The following is a 6,066-nucleotide window of genomic DNA, read 5'->3' as shown; positions in this document are numbered from 1 at the left end:
GGGGCGGCCGCGCGCCAGGCGCCACGCAGCGCCCTCGGGCCGGGGAGCCCCGCGGGACCTCGAGCGACAGCATCCCCTCCGCGCGCCGGGGGATCGCGTCCCCCGTGGCTCGCCCAGCCCGGGCTCAGCTCCGCGTGCGCGGCCCGCGGGGACAGGCAAACGCGGGACACGCGGCCGGCAGCACCCCGCCGTCGCGGGGAACGCGCGGGGCTGCGCCCGTCCGCAGGGCAAGCTCGCTACCTGCACGTCCCCCCGGGACCTTACAGAGCTGCGTGTCTGGGCACACGTGAAACACCGTTCTCCCTGTAAAGATGATTAAAGGTACCTTGGTCACTGTTCAATGTGTGCTCTCTAGTGCTGAACCGGCACCGTTACCAAGCGCTCGCTCCAAAACTAGCAAGGGCACCTTAACTCAACTCCTTTTGTCAAACCTATCATTTTCCAGATTTGTGATACTACTGCTTTCTGAATCATTATATGTCTAGCGCAAAATGATGGAAATTCTGCAAGGCAAATTACATTTTCTTGGACAATTTGGGGTTAAAATCTTGAATTGTCCCTAAGTTCCATAACGTGCCTGCAGTCTCACTGCATTTCTCCATTTAATTTTCTAACCTCATCTTAAAGAGAATTAGCAACTCTGTATTTTTCACTAATACTATGTTTTCTTCACTCTAGAGATGTGGTTATTCCATTACTCTGGGTTAGGGAGTTAGGATTCTCTTTCTGAACTGCATTAGCTGACTTCTTGCCATCACAAATGGGAAATAAAATTAATATATTTTAGAAGTGCCCTCTTGATCTAACTAATTTACTTCACAATTGCGTGGTCTTCCTTAGCTCACCTAACAGCTGATAATTCAATACACCACATTAACTCCATCCCGCCTCCTCAAGCTTTTTTTTTTGTCACTCAAGACTGGAATTTAAAGGAAAACAACCCATGCCTTGGAATATTCCTTGCCCAAACATCAGCAGAATTTATAGTTCTTAATTCAGAAATAAATTGTGATTTACTGCCTTTTTTTCCCCTTCTTTTTATTCCTATGTCACACTGTAAAGGAGCACCTCGAATTTCAATGTCTTCCAAGAGCTGTATATTCAAAAAGCTTCAAAGCAATCAAGTTTCAATTAAAATTTCTACTRTGTCAAAATCACATTAAAAATACACATTTAATGGAGATGACATAATTGCTTCTGTTCCTTTTGAGCACTAAATACAAAATTCTTCAAATTATTTAGTTACTGCTCTCAYTTTAAGAGCTTTTCTATTTAAAACATGGTGTAAGGTGCCATATCCCTACACGTTAGACTTCCACTAGGATAGGACACATGACGAGCTGATAGGAGAACTAATTCTGCCTGAAGCTACTGATCTACGGAACAGGAATACCTACAATCTTGTTAGAGTCTACACAAAGGGATTTTCTCCTGTATTCATGTTCTCCACGGGGTGGATACCCTGATACAGTCTTGTTTTGGGACCTGTAAAGAACTTTTCTGCCAATGTGCTATGAGGTAGAAGGTGGAAGCCAGCCAAAAGTAACTGCAATTCTTGGATTCGGGTTCAGACTCCTGAATGCCCATCGTTTCTCACCAGTAATTCTCCTTGATTAGCTGGCGCTGGTTTTACGTTACCCCTGGCCAGCACGGGTGGTACAGTGCTACGTACTGCTTGTCCTTGCAAGCACCCAGCTGCTCAGGACGCTGCGCGAAAACCCTCCCGGCTGAGGGTGTCAGCGCTGCAAGTGGGCAGCTGCAGTCCGGAGCAGCTCTGGCAGGAATATCAACAGCTTTGATCCCTCCTGGTGCTCCTGCTCTTGAGCTGTCATTGTGGGGTGAGCTGGGCAAGACGCCTTAGCTGCTCTTCTAGCCGTCAAGATAAGCGTGCTTCCAACCAGGATTTCTGCCTGGCTCCTCACAAAGAAAACTGGGCGAATGTGAGCCATGCTACAGCAGAGCACTCTACAGACAGCATAATTGTGGCTGTGCATCAGCGTCCGAGACCAAAACTAACATGCAGCAGCCCAGAACTGTAAAGTGCACGCAGGGAAAGGGGAGAAGAAGTTATGTGGGAAGGGCTCGGCAGGGCTACTGCACACACGCAGCACAGAGGCACGTTCACACAACTGCTCCACAGCGCTGTGCACTAAGGCCACCTCTGCGCGTTGTTGTTGTGCAAGGGCAGGGACTGACCCCCCACTTCACCGCTACACATACTGACTGGTGTCCCCACATTCAGGAATGTATAGACTTGGAAGCTCTCTTGTGCTCTTTTTCATGCCTACRTTTATTTGCCTAGGGAACTACCTCACTCATTTCAGATTACAGCCCCCAACCAACTGTATTTTAGGAGAAGGATTCAAGGCTTCAGGACACAGACCCATAATACAGACATGCCATATGCTTTCACACACGAATTCTGAACATGTATTAATGAGGGCCTTCCGTTTATATGAACACCGGCCACTTCAGTGTGAATTAACTACATATAGTAAAAACAAAATGCCTAGTACAGATAAGCCCTCAGTTTCCTATTGCAATAAGTAAATTAGGCACTGAGATACCTTTAAAAATCTGCCCCTGGCTCTTTACTTTGAATCTCAATCTTTTTTTCTGATAAACTGGTTATTTTCAAACTAACTACTTGGAAAATTATACCTTAATGAATTCCTATCTATCTATGTTGTATTGTGTTCTGAGAGCACTGCTGAATATTTATACTCCATATATACACACAAATGTGTATAGCTACACAAATACACACAAGCTGATAATTCAGATGCTGTTTTTCTTGGAATATTACAATGAAAAGAGAAGAAAAATGTGGTTTGGAAACGCCAACAACAGCTCCATCTTATTTTAGCTTGGCTTTTTCAATCATCTCCTACCTAGGACATGTATCAACATGTTTCCTTGCAACAAAGCCAGGTTAAAAAAGAGGTAGCGACCATCTCTGTCGATATCCTCAGCTTTGTGCCTTTCGTACAGCTGGCCTCTAAACATGAATGATCTTGTTCTCATTCATCCTTCATTTCTTCACATTCAAACCTCCACACACTGCTTCCTTCTTTGGTATCACTGGCAATCTTTGTATCTTTCTCAAATGAACTGAATCTTTCTATCTTGTCTTGTGGTATAAGCCTACGATAGGAAATAGTTATAACCATTATAAGGTCCTAAGTCTGCAAAGGAACTGCTGAAGTTAGTATTAAATTGAGGTATTTCTGTTACGGTGATTATGAAAATGCTGTCAGGAGTACTAAGAACAGCTTTCAATTCGTAACTAAATCCTTCATCTAGTCTTACCTACTGAAAAATCAGATACATCTTTTAACCAAATAGTACTTATTGCTTGTGTAATTATTGCTTATATTTTCTTGCAGGGAGCCATTATAGTAGCCTACATATTTGCAAACACAGAGCAGCTCAGCAATTGCCTGGTATTGTTATTTTCCATTGTTCCTTTTTCCAGCTATTATAATTTCTGCCAACCAAAATGCAAATTTATTCCAGATTCAAAATGCTCTTTGGATTAACCAGAAACTAGATTTTAGACTAAATTAATAAATACACAACATTAAGAATGCTCATTACATTTATCCTTTAAATACTATGTGAATAGGTATATGCAAAAATAATCAACCCAGCCTCAGAGGGTATTTTTGTCCCACGTACTGACATCAGTATTGTACAGTATTGTTGTACTCGACAGAATATTATTGCATGAAATTTGTCAAGGTGCAGGCAGTGACTCGGTGCAGGCTGTGATTAGGAGCCAGAAGTTCTTGTCTCAGGGCCGAGGTCAGACTACTCCATCGCATCGCACTGTTCTAGCCTAGATGTGGTCAGAAGCCCATAAATGCTATGTCATGTTAAAATGCAAAGGTCTAAGTTCTCCTCTTAGTTAAATTGAAAAAGCTTCATCCCTATAATTAAGAGGAAAATGTGACCTGAGATTTCAAAAACATTAAGCGGTCAAAAAATGAATTAACTAAGAAGCTTTCTCTGAGAAAAAAAAATAGTTGTTCACCATCATGTCACATTTTCTCTGTATTACTACAATAATCTTCACTTGCAAACTGTTTAATGATTATTCTGTAGCAAACAATATGGGAGACCAGACATTCATAGCTGATTTCTCCAAAAGGCTACAGCTTTCAGTAATTTCTATTTAATTTTCCATACCTTATCCTGAAAAATCCTACTATTTGCGTACACTGTAGTAATATCTTTCAAACCTGCTGAAGGCAAGTTGCTAATTACATGCCGTGGGTGATGACTAGTTGGCAATAGAGAGAAGCATTTCTGTCTGCAGGCTTAGAATAAACTATTGTTATAAATATGTTTTGTATCCACCAGGATAGCCAAAAAAATTGTTATCTTTGTAAAATGAAAGGATCAAATGGTCAGCTCTGGAATTCCAGAAGCTCAAAAATTCATTCGGCATTTCTATTCAGAGATGCAAAAACATCATTTACAGCTCAAGCCACATGCCATGCAAATTGAGACAGATCCATTAATGAGGAGCATTTTCTGTCACAATTTACTAGGTAATTTGCTTATGAAAAGAGAAGAAAGACRCTTCCTTCCCATTACATCAGGTCTGCAGCTTCAAGGGGTTGTGTGAGTTGTTAAATATTCAAGAAAATAGCAGCAGAGATTCAGAATGTATTAATTTTAGTTAGCTGTTTTGAATACATGTCAATTTGATTGAAAGGTCCTTAGTAATATTGAAATTGGTTACAGGAAAGTGATAATGGGGGTTGGAAGAGAATTAAAGAGAAACCAAGTCGCTATAAGCACAATCAAGACTCTAGAACATCTTTGCTCTTCCAAAGAAGGCAGTATTTAATTAAAACTTCTCCTAAGCATTGATTTTAGAAAATGTAATAAAACAGGCTATACACTGAGCTAAGAACTTGCATTATTACCCTAAAACAATTATTTTTTCCCAACAACTTAGAAAAAGTCCTAAAAGATGGTTCAGTTTGCAAAGCAAATGACAAGTAGTTGGCATTAATCATTAGCATTTTATTGAACTTTCCTTCTCTAGATATATTTTTATTATACTTATTTTTCCAACACAAAGCTTTTATATTTAAAAGCCAGACTTTGGTTATGTAAAGAAAAGAAGGAAATGTGCCTATGTCTAGGTCTGCATATGAACACTTTTTAGAGTGGAAGTCTCTACTTTTTAGAGTAGAGAGATTAGAGTGGAAGTCAGTTATATTAATATACTCAGCTCTACAGTCCAGCAATAACCCAGACTGTTCCAGCAGCAGAGTGCCGTTTACAGTCAGCTGGGAAAATCATCATAACTTCATCTTTCCTTTCCCTCAGCCAAAGTTACTCTGAGACCAAGGCTAATTTAGCCGAAATCCTTAAAAGAAAAGCATCCTTCATTGCTGCCTTTGCCTTCGCCATGACCTTCACTTCTTTCTATACAAACAATTTCCTTCTGCCTTCTCTATTTCCTTGAAAGTGCAACATCTAAAATACTGCCTCGTTTCTGTGTGCCCTTGGAGGCAGCAAACAGAGAGCAGTAAACAGAAAGGTTTGCACAGGAATTTGAGGTTATTCAGAATGCAAGAGAAAGCACTGTGGGATCAATGACATGAACGCCTGCTATAAACTGGGAGCTCATCAATTGGAAATCACTGAGGTGAGAAAGGACATGGCAACTAGTCAAAGTTATAGAGTGTCTATCAGCTGCCAAAGTGAGGTGGCTGTGGAAAAACTAAGTGGAAAATACCACAAATGTTACTCGCAGAGGAAAAGGAAATATTGGAAATATTGAAAGAGATGATGCTATTGCATAAGGCTGGGTTCATCTGGAATGTTAGAGTTAAAAAAAAAAAAAAAAAAAAAAGGATTAATTTGGAGTGGAAAAGGTAGAGAGAAGAGCTGCTCCCACACTCAGGGAATGTGCAGCCTACCTTATGACAGGCAAGGTGAAGGCCGGGAGGTGACACAGCTGCTGCACATGATGGGGAGAGATAAAAACACAAGGGAGACMAAGAGCTATTTATTACAAAAGATAATTTTTCTGCTGGCAGAAAAATA

This window comes from Nothoprocta perdicaria, unplaced genomic scaffold (genome assembly GCF_003342845.1).
Source record: "Nothoprocta perdicaria isolate Ctin4 unplaced genomic scaffold, notPer1 scaffold_149, whole genome shotgun sequence".
Classification (NCBI taxonomy): Eukaryota; Metazoa; Chordata; class Aves; order Tinamiformes; family Tinamidae; genus Nothoprocta; species Nothoprocta perdicaria.
Note: the sequence above shows the minus strand (reverse complement) of the source record.